This window comes from Ambystoma mexicanum, chromosome 3q (assembly GCF_040938575.1).
Source record: "Ambystoma mexicanum isolate Mex_15411 chromosome 3q, UKY_AmexF1_1, whole genome shotgun sequence".
NCBI lineage: Eukaryota > Metazoa > Chordata > Amphibia > Caudata > Ambystomatidae > Ambystoma > Ambystoma mexicanum.
Window position 1 is genome coordinate 1186022939 of NC_090926.1, and position 20608 is coordinate 1186043546.

Sequence of the window (20608 nt, forward strand, 5' to 3'; positions counted from 1 at the left end):
CCCTCATCCTGCAAATGATGGTCTACCTGGAAGTAAGCTAACTAACTATGTTCTATTGGGTGCGAACCTTACACCATTAGGGACAAGGCTGATTGGGAGGCACTGTGGGTCTGAGCCTGCGGGGCTTGAACTGTGCCTTCACTAAAAGGGTCGTCCCTTACTTTCGAATTATTGTGCCCTTGCAGGCCAGTTCTTTTTCTGTTTTTTTTTCTTTATTATCTTGATTGCTTGTTATCTTCTTTGGATGTATTATGGAAATTTAAGGAAACGTTTTTGTTAGGATGTGCGTTGATGGCATGATGGACGAATAAAATTATTTTTACCATAATGACCTAAAAAGACCTTTACGGCTGATATAATTCGCTACACCATTCTATTACACATATTTTCCAGTTGTCGCCATATTTTGAAGCCAGTAAATTTAGATTGACATCTGCCTATTCTATTTGCCCGAAGATGTGCTCATTTTTGTCTGATTCGCGTATTTAATGCACAAACATTCTTCAGAGACCCTTTTTCTCTTCTTGGCTTCTATTTTGGGGGATTGATTTTCTGAGAGATATGTATGCATATTTGCTACTCTCCTTTCATCCTTATTTATAATACATCTCTTTGACATTCCTATTAGGTAGGTGTTCCATACCTTCTCCGTGTTGTCCATAAACGGCAAGGACAAGGACATTTGGCGCATATGTTCCATGTATAGCAAAGCATCCAAAATTAGAGTGCCACACTCACATTCTCTATCTATCAGCGTTTTGTTGCCTCAGCAGCCACCACACTCAGGCAGTTAGAATGAAGATCCAATAGCTATTTAATATATCTTGGTAACCAAATCCCCCCTTTTCCACTGGTTTCTGCACACCTGCCATGGGAGACTGTGTGTTCCTGTCTTTTCCACCCCAAAAAGTATTTGCCAATTTGTCAATACCCCCAACGTCACTCTTAAGCCATGGTTACTCAAGAGCCTCCGACATTTAAAAAGGGCTTTGCAAAGAATATCCATTTTCATTGCATCGATCTTAGCCCATGGCACCAGACCAAGTTTACTCCATCGTTCTAGATCATATTTCACTTTACCAATAACGGCAGCAATGTTGGTCGAGAGGATGGTCTTGACGTCCCTGATAACTTTGATTCTCAGGAAACAGTAACCCCCCCACTGACCATTTAAGCACCTAGTAAGCCAAGGGTGTTCGCGGATATGATTTTCAAAGGGGGAGGCCTCTGACTTGTCCCAGTAAATTTTTTAACGAGAAATGTTCCCGACCATCTCAATTGATGACAAAATGGCTTCTCACACCCAAACCATTCCTCAAGCATAATCTGCATGTCATCTGCATAAAGCATGACCATGTAAACTGTATCCTTCAACCTGCAGCCCCTGATATGTATATTCTGGCGTATCTATCGCTAGTGTCAGTGACTTGCATTCAAAGTAAAAAAAAAGAGAGGCGTTAGGGGGCAGGACTTCAACAGACCCTTCCGGAGCAGGATGCTGCTCGATGAGGTCCCATTGGTCAGGACTCTCATCCGTGCTCTGAAATACAGTGTACTAAAGGGTCTGAAAATCCTCTCTCCAAGCCTAAACACCCTGGGCGAGTGTCACAAGTTCTCCCATTCAAATCGATCAAATGCCTTTTTGGCATTGACAGATTGCCACTAGAAGGGTTGAGTCATCATTTGTGTCGGGACGATAACTCAGGGGCATCGCGCTCGCCTTAGAAGCAAGACCACGCCGAGCAACACAGGTTCGATCCCCTGGTCATGCTTAGAAACCACTGGGTATTATTAATCGCGTTATAAATAACCAATCATAATCAATTAAGATGCCAATCAGGACTTAAAAGGATCTTACGTTGCTGGTAATTCTCTGGTGAAACATACATGGGATGCCTTCTGTATCATATGTTTAATAAGCATGTTCGAACCATAACACACTTAAGAACGGAACTGTTTAATAAGTGTATATCAGTGCGTACAACTACGGGCCACTCACTCTGCTTAATCAGGCTGCAATAGTAACCACAAAGATCTTAGCAACTACATTAGGTAGGGTCATTGGGAAACTGATAGCCAGAACACAAAGTTAGCTCTGGATTCTAAGTGTCACGCCATTATCCACTCATATTATTACAGATTGCATGCAACACCAGGACCGACACCACATACAAGCTCTGGATACTGAACACATGCAATAGCTTTCTTGGATTTTGCATATTGCCTGCTAACTTGATGCAAACCATCCTGAAAGATAGCGTTGGATTCTGGGTGACGTGGTATTTTCTGCTTCCATTGTTGCAGTTTTCAGGCTATATCAAAGCCATAATCCATAATCCTGATTCGTAACCCTAGATTCTGAGTTGCGTCTCATCAACTCCTTAGAACCACGATGTCCTTCATGTTGGTTGGCTACAGCTCTGAAACTATTTGAGGATGGCTATAGGCGATGGGGGGGGGTCTGTAGGTGATATGAGCCTGAAGAGTAGTTTGTTATCAGTTGATGGATGCAGCTTTCCCTCAGTGAAGGCGAAAAAGTGCTAGTAACATCGGTCCATTGAGCTAGGCCTGGCCTATTTCAATATCTCAAGCAGCTACTTATGTCTGTATATGTCTTTAATTCCACCTGCACATATCAAGCTATAAATGAGGGAACTATGAATAAGAATACATTTGTGTGAGAAAGTGAAAATACTGGCTCCTCTGTGAAATGCTCACAGATTGAGTAACTTCTCCTTGCAGTGTGGACAGTACTTCAGATATGACCCATTTATATACTTCCTGTATACAAACAATGGTTATATTATATTGCACTATTGTGACATTAGAGAGGGAATGGGAACTGGTTGAGTCCTTTATGACATCAAAGGTTTCCGGGAACTGAGATGAATTGAAGCACACTGCGACTGTACTGACATTCCAGAGCATTTGCCTTGCAATGACAATGGGGGCAGCTTCAAATGTCACAAGCATTTCTTGACATGTTGCTGGAACCCACATTTCCAAAAGACAGGGATGGCTTGTTAACTGTAAGTACGCCTGGTTCAAAATATCAAAATTGTGTTCCCCAAAAGGTTGATGGCAATAAGTAAAAACTAAATATAAGCTATGTCTGGTTTTGGTTAAACAGTTATACAGCCACAAGCAATTGTTTTAATTAAATTGTCAACTTGGTGAACAGTGACTCATTCATGACAGGGCTTGGTGTGTATTGAGCTGTATAGGCTGGTTGTACAGACAAATAAGTATGATCCCCCGGGGAAGGCTTATCACATCCTCCAGGATAACATTAACACTCCTTGGGGGCCCAACTGCAAGCAATGCTTCTAAGTCGGTGCTATAAGCACAATTATCACCTCTCTCACTTGGTTACTGAAATCCATTTGATGTAGGCAGACACAGGAAAAGGGTGGAGTTAGAGTAGCCCAGCAGAGAGTTTAATTCCAAAAATGTGATCTCACCATCTTGGATTTTGCTAGAGCTCCCAAATGTATTCTCCCCTCCTCCCCACTACCCACAGAGAAAGCACTCAGGGTATGAAATAAGAAGGCAAAGGACATTTGTTACAGAAACCTGGATTGGAACCGTAACAACAGTCTTGGTGTGAACTAGTCTTATGTGCCATGTGTCCTGTATAAGGGAATGATTCTTCTCTGAACAGATTGTGTAGAAGGATTCACTTGGAATTAGATAGGAGGTACAGTCTGCTCCAATGTCCTCCGTTTTAGATGTGCTGACAGAGGGCTCCAAGAAAAGGGCAAGCACTTCTCCATAACCAGCCCAAGAAGCTATTTTGGCACTGTAAGCACTTTGAACCACTTAACCCCTTTTTAAGTCATTTCAGGGACATCTTGTCCCATTGAAGACAATCGTCCCGCATCAACTCGGCTGCAGGCTTGAATCCGTGAAAGAAGCCAATTCACTGTATCTCGACTGCTGACATGATCCACCAGAAGAATTGTGTTGCTGCCGACGGGACTTGATGAAAGCCAGCAAAGTGTCCCAACAAAAGCAATGCCTCAATGCCGACTCAACCGCCGACTCGACCCACCAGAAGACCGTTCTTGAATCCAGACTTGATCCACTAGAAACCGATATCTGGAACCATCTCGATGCCAAATCGCAATTGAGAAAGCATGACTCAACCATCTTAGCAGCAGCTCGACTTCAGTAAAGTACCCAGAATCCTGGTGTGGTGCTGTTAATCCCCAAGGCAAGCATCAGAAGGTATTTGAAGTGGTCTTGTCCTCGGTGGGCTACCTTAAAGGGCCCTAGTAATTGACAACCCACCTTCCCCAACTTTTCGAAGACACCTTCATTATGTTTGACATTTGCTGCTGGAATCATTGGCAGGGCACCCCCATCTACAAACACAAAGTTCCCCTTTATTTAGAAGTGGGCGTTCTGTGTGTTTTCTCTTACAATGGTGGCACATTAGTGTTTTCATTAGCTGTGTACATTTTTGTTGGTTTAATTAAAGATCCTATTTTCATAGAACCTTGCTTGGACATTTTTTTATTTTGTTTTGCTTGCATACTGGCTCACAACTCTCCTGAACGGTATTGCATGTCCCCTGCCAGCACTTCTCCAAGAGGTGAAGGAGGTATACTTGTCCGGTTGTGTATTTCACCATTGTGATTGGGATCACTTCTGGTTTAGTAGTACTGTTTCTCTCTCTCTCTCTCTCTCTCTCTCTCTCTCTCTCTCTCTGGCTCTTTCTCTCTCTCTCTCTCACTCTCACGCACACACAGGAAGCGACATGCGGGAGCGCACACACAATCACACACAGAAACTCTGAACCCTGCTAGCATAAACCCATATGTGTTTGTTTATTAAATACACGTGCTTTTGTTTAAACTGACAACAAGGACGTGTCTGGCTTGGAGAAATATTATTCCAACTCCCTTCACACCCACCATTTCCTGGGTAGCTTTTTCTTTTGATTAGCGAATGTTTCATGCACATTGTCAATCAACGATATTCGCCTGCTGCTTTGTTTTCAAGGCCCACCACTGTCTGGCAGGAACTGTTATATAAACACGGAGAGCTTTCCAAAGCAAAAGATGGTTATGCAAACAGTATTGTGAAGTCAGATCACCAGCGAGGGGTGACTCATGCTATGATACTGGAACAGTACTAATGGCAACTGTCACCAGCTGAAAGGTCAGCATATCAGCCCAGCTTGTGAAAGCATCCTATTATATCCTCTTCTTGTAAAGGAAACCAAAGATTGTTTATTGGTTTATTAATTTTTTATTGTTATTGTTACTTGCCATTTATATTGCGCTCTATATATCATTCTTATGATCCCAAAGCGCTTTTGGGATCAACGCCCTTGGGGACCGTAGTCCAGGTCATTCGAGAGAGTACTGTAGTATAGGGTGCTTGAGTGCACTCATTATGTGTGCAGCTAGTGTGATTTGCTTGATGGTTGCTGCATCCTAACATTAGGTGCAGAGGAAGTCGGAGATCAGTCGAATGTGTGCAGTCAGGTGGTTGGTCTCCGGGACTGCATTCTGGTGGCATTAGGCCTGTGTAGGACATTTATGTGTGTAGCTAGGCCGATTTCTTCATGGGGTATAGTTGCGTTTTAGCAGGATGTTAAGGTGTTCATGGAGTATTGTTCGTATGTGAGCAGCTAGGCCAAATTTGATCGAGGTGTATAGCTGCACTCTATTGTGTGTTGGTGTAAAGTAGAGAGTGAGCATAGTGATAGGGGAGGTGAGTGTCTGTAGTGGATGATTTACTGTTAGGAGCCCACAGTTCCTGGATTATATTCTGGATCTGGATGAGCTGGCAGTGGTCGTCCTCATGTTTTGCGGTAGCGGAACTCTGAGGTAAATTCACAGGTAAAACTGGAGTAAGATATATTTAACTTGGTGCAGAGAGTAATTATTCTAATGTTCTGCACTATTTGTCTCTGGAGCTCATTTTTTGGGTCCCTGGTTGTGCTTTATAGTGGGTTGGTGGCTAGCTCTAGGCAGGATACTTGGTTAAGGCATTTGAAGTCGTCTTTGCAATTAGCGAAAGCAACCCTGATTGTTAGTTCTGTAAATCTGAATAGCATGACATCAGCTACTAGGATTGTTGCTGTTTGCATGCATTATGGGGGATAGAATGATGGCTGTTCGCTCTGGGTTCTCTTTTGCATGTCATCAAGTACTTGGATTGTTGCTGTTTGCATCCGTTATGGCGGATAGAATGATGGCTGTTATCTCCGGGTTCTCTTCTGCATTTCATCAAGTACTTGGATTGTTGCTGTTTGCATGTGTTATGGGGGATAGAATGATGGCTTTTAGCTCTGGGTTCTCTTCTGAATTTCATCAAGTACTTGGATTGTTGCAGTTTGCATGCGTTATGGGGGATAGGGCAAGTGCAGGAATGGGGGTTCATGGGAGACTAAGAAGTTGGGGTAGGCTGACCGAGGAAGGCCTGGTGCCCTGTATGACTCAGAGGGAACCAGACAGCTAGTCTAAAATCAAAAAGCAGCAGACAGGGAAATTAGCTGGAGAGAGGGAAGGAAGAAGAGAAAAGGAGGGTCTTGAGCTTTGTTATGTATAGCGTGGCCGGGGTCCTCTAGCAGTCACCCAATTATCAGCAGAGTACACCTGGGCCCCTCAAAGACTCCACATCACAAGATCAGAAGACTCAGCCATGGGGCAAAGTTACTGTCATTTATTAGCAAATAAACCTAACAATGATCACACCTGGAAAATAAGTTTCATCTAGAACTCTCAGCTTTTAAGCATGTGTCACTCGGTTTTATGCTAGTAGGACATCACTAATCGAGTTTGCCTCACTGAAACCCATCTGCCATTTGCATTGGTCAGTTTGGGTAAGTTACATATAAAGAATATATAGGTTACTTGTATAATTGGTTAGCCATATCCAGTGGCACCTCGTAGGACCACCTCTACTAGCACCAATCAACAATGTTGCAGGGTCACCGAAAGACCATTGGCCCTGGCTACAAATGATTTCCTCATGTGAAAGGTGAATTTTGATTGGACAGAATGCATTCTCCCATCCCTGGGATCCCAGACAATTCTTAGACTGAATATACCTTTTCAAGCTAATGAGAAAGAACATGGATGTGTGAAGAGTTGTCTAATGTTGCTATTCTCTGATCACCTAAGCCTGTGAGAGTGCAGTCAGTTAATGAATCGTGGGCAACACTTGTATCTTCTTCTCCAGTGGTCCAATGGGAGCTGCTCTCTCTGTCTACTTGGCCTGAATGGGCATTCTTGGTAGCTGGAATGTTCCTGCCCAAACCCGGCATCGATACTTTGCAGTATTCCAAAAAGCGCATCACATTTCACAGTAGTTGATTTGAAAAAATACATTTTTTTCCATTCCCCTGGCAGAAGAGAGCAGATACTTGACAGCATTTACACTAGGGGGGAAAAGATATGAGCATTGCAGGTTGCCACAGGGTTACTGTGAGGGTCCCAGCATATTCAATCGTATCCTCAATGAAGACTTGGGAAACCTGACATCTGAGAGCACAATCATTCAGTACGTAGATGACCTGCTCATTTGCGCACAGAATGAGGAAGAATGCAGGAAGGACTCAGTTACACTCCTAACACTGCTGGCCCACAAGGGGTACAAAGTGGACAGAGGGAAACTACAATACTGCCAACCAGAAGTATTATACCTGGGACAGCTGATATCAAAGTATAGCAAAAAGATATTACCTGACAGAGTAGAAGCAATCACAGCAGTAAAAAAGCCAAGAACGGTAAAAGAAATGCAGAAGTTTTTATGAATGTGCAACTATTGCAGAGCATGGTTACTAGACTACGCAGAATACACAAGACCCTTACTACAAGCACTCAAAGAGGCCCAGCAGGAGAATAAAGAAATAAAATGGTCAAAAGAGATGAGTGACTCATTTGCGTCACTAAAAGAGCTAATTTCAAGTGCTCCAGTACTCGCCAACCCGGATTATGAGCGCAAATTTTGCCTGTTTTCTCACTGCAAGGGAACACTAATGACAGCTGTTCTGACACAAAAGACATCCATGGGGCACAAGCCATTGGCTTATTACAGTGGCACACTTGACGCATTTATGCAAGGACACTTCGCGTGCGAACAGTCTCTCGCTGCCGCCGCGTTCGCCATTGGGAAAAGTGCCACTATAGTAATGGGGTGCTCCGTTACATTATATGTGGAACACTCCCTTTTCGCAATACTGGAAAGATCGAAAAGCACATTAACAACACAGCAAGCAACAGCATACGAGATAATATTATCCAGTGCCAAAATCCACATAGTAAGGTGCAGAATGGTAAACCCAGCGACATTCATATCAGAACCATGTACAATAGAAGACATGCAAGAGCACGATTGTGCAACACACACAGGAGAACAGGGAGAGGGCACGGTGGTAAGTGAAAATGCCCTAACGGAAGGAGAAGTGTACTTTGTAGATGGATCAGCATCAATTGACATGGATACAGGTGAAAAACATGTAGGAATGGCGGTAGTGAGATTAGAAGAAGGTGAGTACGAAGTGTTAGTACAGTATCGCCTACCATCACACTTTTCCACACAAGCAGCAGAACTTGTTGCCCTAATCGAAGCATTATGTGCAGCCAAGGGATGCGCAGTCACAATATACGCAGATTCAGCAGACATGACTACAACGGTACACGGTGGTCTGGCCCGGTGGGGGCGGAGAGGGTTTCGTAGGGTGGATGGGACCCCAGTACAACATGCCGAACTGCTACAAGAATTAATTGAGCCACTAAAAGAACCTACAGTGGTGGCAATCGTCAAGTGCCAAGCACATATGTCCAATACAGATATTGTATCTTTGGGGAACGCGGCAGCAGACGCTGCCGCTAAGAGGCGTCATATTTCCAAAAGGAAGCTGCAGGTGAGTACATATTGCAGCAACAAGCGAGTGAGGAACTACCAGAAGGGTACAATGCCATGCCCATATCGCAAATATTAGAGTTGCAGGAAGGAGCAAGTAATGAAGAAAAAGAGTTGTGGGAAAAAAGGGGTTGCAGCCAGTCGGCAACAGATTTACTATGGTGCCAAAATAACACAGGTAAGGTGGTGATCCCCATTAAATTGATGGAGATAGCGTTCGAGCAATTACACTTTCCAGCACACAATGCCAAACAACACATAGCAGCAGAGATACAGGAAGATTGGTTCGTGCCAGGGCTCCAGGAACATATATCAAGATTAGCAATGGAGTGCACAACGTGTCAAATATACAATTCTGGGATGACATTACAGACACTCAGAGGGACAATTCCAAAACCCACAGGGCCCTTCCGGGAACTACATATTGATTACGCAGACATGGGGGAAAGGTGTAATGGGGCACACTACATGATAGTAGTTGTATGTCCATTTTCAAGATGGGTTGAGGCTGGTCCATGTGCACGTCCTGATGCTAAGTGCTCCTCAAAGTTAATAGTGAGGGAAATATTCCGGTGCTGGGGAATTTGCGACATGATTCGCTCAGACAACGGCACTCAGTTTGTGAACAAACTGTTCAAGGAAGATAATGCATTATTGGGGATCAAACACAAGCTTTGTTCGATTTATCACCCTCAAAGTAATGGCGTTGTCGAGAAGATCAACGGCCTGTTAAAAGGAAGATTGTCCAAACTATGCTTCTCACTCAAAAAGAACTGGGTGTATTGCTTACCCCTAGCACTATTCGAGTTGAGAAACCAGCCAAGTAAGGACCACCACTTGTCCCCTCACGAGATTGTGACGGGGAGAAGAATGCACACAGCACGTTCTCTGCTGCGTAGACACTCAGATGCACATAGAAGTGCCACGATATTAGGAGATGAGTTTACTGATTATCTGAAAAAACAGACTAGGGCAGCGCGTGCAATCTCAAGACAACTTTCACCGCCATTTACAAGAGAAGAGGGAAACCAAGCTGTGTCATTTGTGGAACAGGACCCCCAAGGACAATTGATGCAAGGGGATTTTATTTATGTTAGAAGTTTTGTGCACAGATGGAGTGCCCCAAGATTCCATGGCCCATACGAGGGAGTTTTTTGTACTTCCACAGCAGTCAAGGTTAAAGGACTAAGGTACTGGATACATTTACCAGACAGACGTACGGAGGGCCTACAATAATGTTCAGGAAGAAGTGAATGAGGAGGCACAGACAACAGCAAACAATAACAAATGAAAACATTGGATGAAAAAGGTTCCGTTAAAAAGAAGTGTATCAGGTATATTAATATGCTAAGAAAGAAAATGAATTACAGGTATGAGAAAAAGATAACTGAATAACATTAATGATTGAAATGAAAAATGGAAAAAGTGATCAAATAAGAATGAGAAAATATCTATCTCTCTCTCTCTCTCTCTCTCTCTCTCTCTCTCTCTCTTTTTCTCAGCACCCATCCCCTCTCTCTCCCTCTATCTCACACTATAATTGTCGGATGGATACAGTACAAAAAGCAAATGTTTACATGTATATACTTAATGCATTTTTATGTCTTAAATAGGAACAACGATGGCAACAAACGGGCAGCCAGCAACGGAGAGCAAAAGAAAAGAATATCGAGATATATAAATGCTATAGTAGAAAGTTGTAGATATTCGTATGAATGTGGACTGTCTGTATGCATCGTATTATTTTTTGTGATACTGTTTGGCACAAGCACTTATTGGTTCATAGCATTTATCTCTGTCGAGATGAATGAGGGGGGAGGGGTGAACAGAAGTAATATTGCAAAAGAGAATATAACAACTGAAAGGGCAAAAGAAGGTGGTTTTTTGGTATGGAACGGATACCAGCTTGTGTGGGGGTATAACACGAAACCGCCCAAAACAATCAACCACTCCAAGAAAAGCAGTGCTGAAATGAATGTTAGCATAAGTCCCCTGCCAAATGTCTCTATCTACAATGCCCACAGTCTAAATGATCGCAACCCTTCTGTCATATCATGGCATTACAATACCCCCACTACCCCTACAGCAGCCAGTACATCATATCACAGAATAAAAGAAGAGAACAAAAAGATGGCAGAAAAGTTTGCAACCTTATATGATGAATGGGAAGAGGAGGATGTGGGAAAAGGGGGTATAGAGCACACATTACCCATGAAGCTGCAAGCTACCTTAGAAATAATAGAAGGAAAAGGGAGGTGGGAAGCAGGAAGTATTACGAATATTATGGTCTGGGTTTAGATCAAATGCAAGATCCAAGGCACCCTCACCAGACTAATAAATGGTATGCGGACATGAGCACAACTGCCAAGAAAACAACAAATGAGAGATGCTATGTCTGCTCCCTTATCCCCCATGCCTCAGGAACACCCAAGGTGTTGCTACCAAAAGAATTGTCTCTGATAAATGCCCAATGTCTCCTTCATCTTACGCTGTGCAGAATTAAGAACACCTTTCAGGCACACAAAATAACTTTTAGCATGCTGCAGAACGAGAAAACATGCTACCCGAAAGTAGAAGGCGTAATATGCCTGAAAGAACCCTTTTTTGTAATAAAGGGGACATTATTCACAGACAACAGATGGAAAGACGAAGAAGTTACATGCAAGGCGGAGGCGCTGCGGGGAGTGCCACCTGAAAAGCTACAGTGTGTCGAAAGAACGTGTACACCCATCTGGAAGGAGCACATCACAAAGCTAACATGTGTGACTGCCATTGAAAAACCGTTCGAACTGCAGAAAGAAATAACATATGAACTATGCTTCCAGGGGGAGGAAAGATCGCAATGGGAATAAACAAAGACTGCAACAGGACTCTCACCATTCCACACATGAGGAAAGGGACAGCTGCACTCATGGACACCCACTGGGTGTGTGGCCGCCAGCCATACTTGCATCTCCCGCAATCATGGAGCGGCAGTTGCTCATTGGCCACACTACATTCCGGTGATACCAGAGAGCCACATCGGTGGGGGCAGGAAAGGGCAAGACGCCCCCCGCGAAAACTAGGCCCAACCAACAGAAGAACTGCAGATGTATGTTTTGTCCTCTGGCAACAAGGAAGAAATGCTGTCCCGAAACAGGCGATCATCAAACTACATATCCAAAGCATCTTCAGAGCTATTGGCACAGATCCCAGACAGATATCGATTGTTTTGCTCTGCAGAGACTTTCTTTGCCTCACTCATTCCAAGCATCCAGGCACGGGCAAATGCTAAGTGGCTCCAAATAACACGCTGGGAGCTGATCCAGTTAGAAAACGATACTGAAGAAGTTTTCAACGTGATCAAGGTAGAGCTGAGAGCCCTGCGGCTAATGACAATGCAAAATAGGTATGTCCTAGACCTATTAACAGCAATGGACTGAGGTGTTTGCCCAAAAATTGGAAGTGCATGTTGCACTTTCGTACCTTCTGAAGATGCAGATAATGGTACATTGTCCCACGTGATCGCAGCAGTGTACAACCTGGGAGAAACAATGAAAACGGAAGGTGGGGCAGAAGCAAGCACGTGGTTCGACAACCTCTTCTCCTGGGTCCCATCATGGTTGGGAATGACTGTCAAACTACTAATGCCCACAGTAGTGTTTTAAATTCTGACATTTTGTGTGTGCCAGATGGGCCTTCGATGTTGTGCAGGCGCAGTACCAAACGGTACATTGATGATGGTGACAATGGGCAATGCTCAAGGCACAGTGCAAGCTATGCAGGAAGCTCAAGTGCAAAGAGGCGAAGAGCCTGGACCTAAATACCAGATAGTGCCGGTATACCGCAATGGGGATATAGTAGACAGATTATGGCACACAACAATCAGAGAACCGCGAGAACTTGAATGGTATACGGAGGTGTGGGTAGACTTGGAGGGGAATAGGGATTGTATATACCTGACTTGTACCCCAGACGAATATGCTAGAAGGGGAGAAAGCCTGAGGGGGGTGTGCAGGGCCTGGATGCCCATAAAGGGCACCCCGGCATGGGATGAGGCGGTGCCTGATGAAAAAGAATGTGAGCGGTTGGGGACTTACAGTATTTGTTACTTAAGTAACGAAAGGGGGGAAATGTATGGGAGGACAGGTCAAAGAGACCCCCCTCCCCTGCAGTTCCCTCTATGTGATGTCTATGGCTCGTCAGGGGACCCCCTGCCACTAGGGACCAGGTGGTGGGTGGACCACTGGCCGACACATGGACAAAACATACTGTATTAGGCTATGCCCAGGGAACCATTTTTGATAACCAGAAAGCCATCTTAAGACATGATTCCTCGTGCACTGCAGCACTCCCTGGCAGATCTGCTGAAAAGCCTGTTCCCACGAACCATCAGACATGAGCTAGTGTTAGAGCAAACACTGTATCTTTCACCTTCCGCAGTGCATCATTATCCTCAGCGTGACCCGGGTAGCGGGGCCAGCTTGAAAAATAACTGTAAACCGACCTCGATGAAACAAAAGCCTCAATCCCCCACCATACATATATATATATTGCATTTACAACAATATCCCTTCTGCACGACACCTGTGCCAAAAATATACAAACACTGTACGAATAGAAAAATGTGTTATTGTAGGACAACCCGGTCACGACACTCAAACCCCCTCAGTTATGTGCACCCACTCAGTGTGCCTGGCCCCCTACTATGTTCTTCTGTAGAGGTAATATAAAGAGAGTGATATCAAGTCCTTATGCCATGACTATCCTGATGCTGCTAGAGTGCAAAGGAACACAAGCGTGACAGTATTGTGAGCTCATATAAATTGTTTTAACGAGATACATAGAATGCCATCAAATGTAAATGTACAAGTTTAACGTGTATTTTACTGCTGTCAACTGTATTGGTCTGTTGCTCCTGCGTGCTCCACCAAGCCTAATGCTACCTCACGTATCGTGTTTACAATGTGATGCTAAAGCTGCTAATCTTGCAAATACTTACCCTGTAGTGACTAATAGAGCTGTTGATATAGTTAACGAATTCTGTAATGAATATGTGCTGATGTAAATATTATAGACGTGTAACCCCTTAGCCAGTTTTACATTATACATTATTACATTATACGAATCTCTTCGCCCTCAATGCAATTCAATACAATTTTCAGCTTGCGAGAAGGCTATCATCGCGGGCATTTCCAAGGCCACCTCCCCTCCCTTTCTATTGAAGTCTGCCAGAGTAAGCAAAGGCCGAGCTACACCGCCTCACCTCCCCCAATTCGGCTGGAGCCTCTTCAAACATTCATGATTCACCCGCATCTCACATGGTCACAGACAGCCACCTGAATTATTACAGCCCAGCAGCAAAATCCGGCCATAACCAGAGGCCAGAGGTGCCCCCTCATAAGTCCCACGACCCACCAGTTCATCCCAGATTAATGACGCTTGTAAAAGAAGACACCTAATATTGCACCAACATTGTGTAAAAGCATCCGTCATTATTTCTACGAGACCCAAAGCTCAGACAGCTTACCCCGTGCCCCGAGACCCGACCCCGTGGCCTATGATACCTAGTCAACAGGATAACAGCAACCCTGTATTGATGTATCGCCAAAGTACCCCACCTAATGCGCATTCCTCCTGTGTTGTATTAGCCTGTCGAATAACCTATTGTAGGATTTACAGGGCAACTGACATTGCAGCATTGAATGAATGGGGTGTGCCTGGCCCTTAGGGCAGAAAGCCAAGAAAGAGGTCCATCACTGACACTGACCACGCCTGACAGGACAGCGCCTCCCGGATGAGCCCAGCTGACCTGCCTACCCCACGTTGGCACCCAGCGGTGTCCACCAACCACAAAGCGATACATCACAGCTGCACATATAGTTAGTCGACGCCACCCAATCCGTATGTATATGTGCCCCCTATTGTGTGTAGGTGCCTAGGACACTTTTTGTAAATATAAACGCCTGTCTTTGCGATTGGCAGACAGAGCGCTCTCGGAGTTTGCAGAGTTCTTTGCATTCCCTATTTGACTTAGATAAAGCTTCCTTTGAGCTCACCCGCACTTGGTCCTAGCCTTATTCCCATTCGTGGGAGATTCCATTATTGCCTCTCATTGCGGGGAGGGTCGTGCTATCTGGACGCTTGCCTTCAAGACCTACAAAGAAACAACCCTTACCACCAACACGAATACACTCTGGAATACACCTCTTCGCAATCATGTTCCCCTTTTGTGTCATGCAAAGTAACATACCCTGCAATGGCAATAGCTACATAGCCCATAAAAACGGTCTAGCCAGGCCGGCTTGCCCAAGACATTACCCCATTATATGCCCCACACCTTTCTTGCCTACCACTCCTGCCTTCCTCCCAGTCTCACAATCCGCCTCTCCGACCCATTACCATGCATACTCTTCTGATGTCCCGGCTACTAATCACCTAGATACCTCCAAGCGGAACCCTACCAATATAAGTACCTCAAGCCCCACCTTTGGTCCCAGTACCTCTACAACTGCTGACCTTACTGTCTCTAGAACCACCACCCTCACCCCTATTGATCGGAACAAAAGACTCGGTGCCAGAACCCACCATAAGACTAGCATACCCCTAGTTAAGCGACCCTGCAAGACTATCAATCACACTGCAATGCCTAGCAATTCCACCCTTTCTACTCCTAAAGGAGCTCTCCTAAATGTTAGATCACTAGTCGCCCATTCCATAGAAGTAGCCAACATCATTCTAACAAACAATTTGGACTTCCTTGCTGTTACTGAAACTTGGTTGCATGATGCTGCAGGACCATCTCTCACCCTAGCTATACCAGACAACTATACCATCCTCAGAGCAGATAGACCTAACGCACGAGGAGGCGGTGTAGCTATCATCTTCAAGTCCTCGCTTAATATTAGACTAGCCTCGTCTCCCCCACTTAAATCATGTGAACATCTCACATTCAAATTACAAACGTCCCCTAAGAACACCATTACGATGCACTTAATTTACAGACCCCCGGGCCCACCAGGCTCCTTTGAGGAAGACATCACCTCACTAGTTGCCGAAAGCTCCAAACTTTCAGCACAAATGATTATACTTGGAGACTTCAATCTTGGGTTTAATGACCCCCTCGACGTCCCAGCCACTGCCCTGGCCACAGCATTAGAGGAGCATGGCCTCCAACAATTCTGCTCCAAACCTACCCATTCGAAGGGCAGAATCCTCGATTGGGTAACCGCCCTTAACTGCAACATTACCATGAAGGATCCCATACAGCTCATATGGACTGACCATCATTTCCTCCCATTTGACATTAACACTAGCAGCCTAGTGCATAACAAGCCTGTTACCGCACCAGCCTGCCTAACTAGGAAAAAGAGCAACATCACAGCGGAAGCCTTAATACCCTTGGTAACCCCTATCCTGAACGCACTACCAGCCACAACTGACCTGAACCAATTGGTCAACGTCTACAATAATTCCATGGCCATAGCTGTTGACACTATTGCCCCACTAAAAATGCGCAAAGGGAAACCAAAAGCGCACCTGAATACATGGTACACCCCAGAACTTAAATCCCTCCGGCAACAAAAAAGTAAACTTGAAGCACTATGGAAATCAGCGCCCTCAGCAATTAACAGAACGAATCTCACTAATATCTCCACTTTCTACAAAAATGAGATTATACGCACAAAGAAAGAATCGCTCAACTCCAGGATCTCGGAGGCAAGCTCCAGCTCAAAGGAGCTCTTTAAGATCCTAAAGGAACTAGAAAACCCCATTCCTCCCACGGATACTTGCACTAAAAATAAACAATGGTGCACAGGGATCCAGAATGCCCTTGTTAACAAAATTTCAGGGCTCCAGTCTAAAATTGACAATAAACAACAACAACTCACCTATGATCCGACCTCCAGTCCCACCCCTCCCCCTCCTACAGCCTCCAGCCCAGGATTCACCTTCAAAAAGGTATCCATACCCGAAGTACAGAAAATCATAGCGTCATTGAAACCTTCGAACTGCAAGGGGGACAGCTGTCCCGCTCAGATTATAAAAGATGCTGGAAGGGATCTCTCCCCATTCATCACAAAATTAATAAACCTGTCTTTCTCTGTTAACTCGGTCCCTAGTAATCTAAAATAATCCTGGGTCCTACCACTACTAAAAAAAACTACCCTTGACCCAGATATACCCACAAATTACAGACCCATCACCACTGTCCCATTCCTACTAAAAATTCTTGATAGAGTGGCCTATCTACAAATCCAGGATTACCTTGAGACAAACCATCTACTAGGAATTCGCCAGTCCGGCTTTCGTCCACAACACGGGACAGAAACGGCCCTGGTCGATCTCAAGTGCCAGATAGACGACCTCAAAGACAAAGGTAAAGCTGGCATCCTTCTTCTTCTTGACCTATCCGCTGCCTTTGATCTGGTTGATCACAAAATCCTGTGCAACCATCTGTCATCGGCAGTATACTTCTCCCACTCCGCAATTTCATGGATCCAATCCTTCCTGGACAATAGGACCATGCGGGTCTTCTCACCCCTAGCAGCGGCCGACCCTATTCCTATTACTTGTGGTGTCCCACAAGGATCGTGTGTATCACGCACTTTGTATACCATTTTTACAAAGCCCCTATTCGACAAGCTGGACCATCTGGTTGTCACCTACACAAACTACGCAGACGACACCCAGATACTCCTCACCTTAACCGGCAACTATAATTCGGACGCCATTTGGATCAATGAAGTCTTCTCCATCATTCAGGCATGGATGGCCACACATGGCCTCTGCCTGAATGATGACAAGACTGAACTGCTCCTTGTCGGCTCACCCAACACCATTCGGAAACTTAGTCCTAGCTACACTAGCCTTACCATTGACGGCAACACCATCACTATCGCCAAGAGTGTAAAAACCCTTGGTTTTTACCTCGACACGAACACTAACCTAGCCAAACAAATTAATATGACTGCCTCAGCCACGGCCTACACAGGCAAACTAATCAGGGCCTGTAGACCGCTGATCTCCCCTAACAACTGCCTCACCTTAGCCAGAGCACTTATACAATCTAAACTAGATTACTGCAATAGTCTCTACGTAGGTGCCAACAAAACGGTAATCAATAAACTGCAAGTTATACAAAATAATGCACTCCGTGCCGCCCTGAATATTCCCAGAAGAGAACATATTTCGGCTACCAGAATCGCATGCAAATGGCTATCCATCCAACAAAAAATAGATCTAAAAACTATCTGCCTCACCTATAAAGCACTCAACGGCCTTGCTCCGCCCTATCTCACCAACAAATTCACACTAAGACAGAACACTAGAACCCCTAGATCCTCTAATACACTACAATTGACTGTGCCCAAATTCTCCCTCAAAAGAGCTGGTGGTTCCAGCTTCCCAGTTCTGGCTTCACAACTTTGGAATACCATTCCACTGGATATCAAATCTACACCCACCTTCCAACCTTTCAGAACTAAGGTCATCACCTGGTTACTCAACAATTAACCTACCATGATTGAATGCATACCTCCTGCATGATTGTATTTTGCACCATGCCAGCATATTACTGTCTATGCACGAATTGCTATATTACTGTCTATGCACGAATTGCTATCCTGTCTTGTATACCTTTGCTTCATCACTGTATATTTGTACCCTACCTTGCCTGTAACTCGAAGATTAAGCGCCCATATACCTTTGGGTCAGGTGCGCTATACAAATTAATAAACAAACAAACAAACAAACACCCAGAGCCCAGGGTCATACACCATGTGGGGCCTGCACTGTGTGCAAATACACACAACGGACCACAGCTTTAGAAATAGGCTGGAGGTATCCGTGGGAACAGAGGAGTCTGACCAATTGCAACACGACAAATGTAGTGTACTTAATACAGTGCCCGTGTAATAAGAAATATATTGGCCTGACGACAAGAGCCATAAAGATACGTATAGGGGAGCACCGATCTAACATCAGGAATCAACTGCCCCACTGGTAGAACACTACATTGAGAAAAAACATACTGAAAATGACCTAACATGGACCGTATCAGATTACCTAAAAGAGGTGGAAACATCGCAGCCCTCTTATTGAAAAGAGAACAACAATGGATATACAGGACCCGCAGCCACCTGGTAGGCTTAAATGAGGAGATCTGTTGGCAAACCCTGGTGGTTCTATAAAGTTGCTTGTTAATAGTAGCTCAGTGAAGAGGATTATTCCGTCACTTTCTGAATATGGTCTCTACAATTGTATCGGGAGATCACACATAACAACACTCCATTTTTTTAGCCATGTCTCAACATTTCGTTAAAAACACTCACAATTACAAAATAATAATGGAGGATTGATTACAAACACTCCGGGAATATTGTTGATTTGAAGTGGAACAGACATTGACTACAACCCCCAGGTGTTCCTGGGTATCGCCTGTACCTCGTACACAATCAGGCGAATACAACGCAGCCATTTATGTAAACATGGCACTGCATCACCTACTATACTTGCCAGATATCTTCAGCCACACTTGTAGTCCATATGCGATCACGTGACGCGGTGGCAGATGTAAACACAGCCGTTTCGGATCGCATAACTTTTTATGGGATCACGAACCACAACTCCCAGGTAATCTTGAGCCACACCTGTAGTCCATACGCGATCATGTGTACGTGACGCGGTGTTAAATATAAACATTGCCCAAGCTGGCGCCGTATCGGATCGCATAACAAGAGGCAGCCATAACAACGAGACAGAGGTAAGCGTTTTTGGCGGTGACCCTATTTTCTTCATTTATACTATCTGACTGTTATGCAGAGCTTTAGTCCCCTCTTTCTCATAACACAGAATATTTTATGACAGAGCGGGATGAAACTAACTGAATGGCAGCTAGGCATTTAGAGAGAGGCAAGCTCCATTAATCACGGCCACACTGCCGACAAATATGCTCTATGACTGTGAGATAAACAAACCATAGGGAACATCCTTATTAGCAGCTGGATGTTCCTCTTCATCATGAATTGCAACACAGCTAGGAAATACTAGGCAAAGTCTACCTAGCTATGCTTAACCACAGTGAATAAAAGGCACTAAATATGAAGAGCAGCTGTGTGTATACTTTTAAGAATGCCCATATGAGTATTTACACTACGATCTGACACTCCTCCTCATTACAGTGAGTACAACTCAGGAGAGAAGAGAGAGCCATACATCTTCCTCGCATAGAGCTGAACGTCGAAGGCATAACCATAATAGCAGCTGAGGCCAACAAAACCGCAGCATATAACGGACTACATGATCTAGCACTTTGACATATAGAGGTAAGGAGAACTCTATTACAAAGTGGCAGCACCATCCAAAATACATTTTTTTAAAAAGGGTTTTAATAGTACTTGAGACTGACGACAGTCCCATCTGTCTCTCTTGTCTTTGTCCTTATAGGATCAGGGATCATTCCACTATATTCACTCTGGACCACGGAAGACATCCTAAAATACTTCAAAAATTTTGAAGATATCTTGAGAATACCAGAATCAAAAATAGTATTCGTCCTGAAGAAAGCGGCCACTTAAGAATCCCGCTGAAACCGGTTGACTGTTTGTTTAAGAGGACTGGCTGATAACCCAGACCCAAATCCCTAAATAAATAAAAAGAAGGGCTTGCTAAAAGCAATTGATTTAGTTATCATCACACATTCTCTCTCCATTACATTACGGTGGTGAGAAAATAAGTTGTTTTTAAA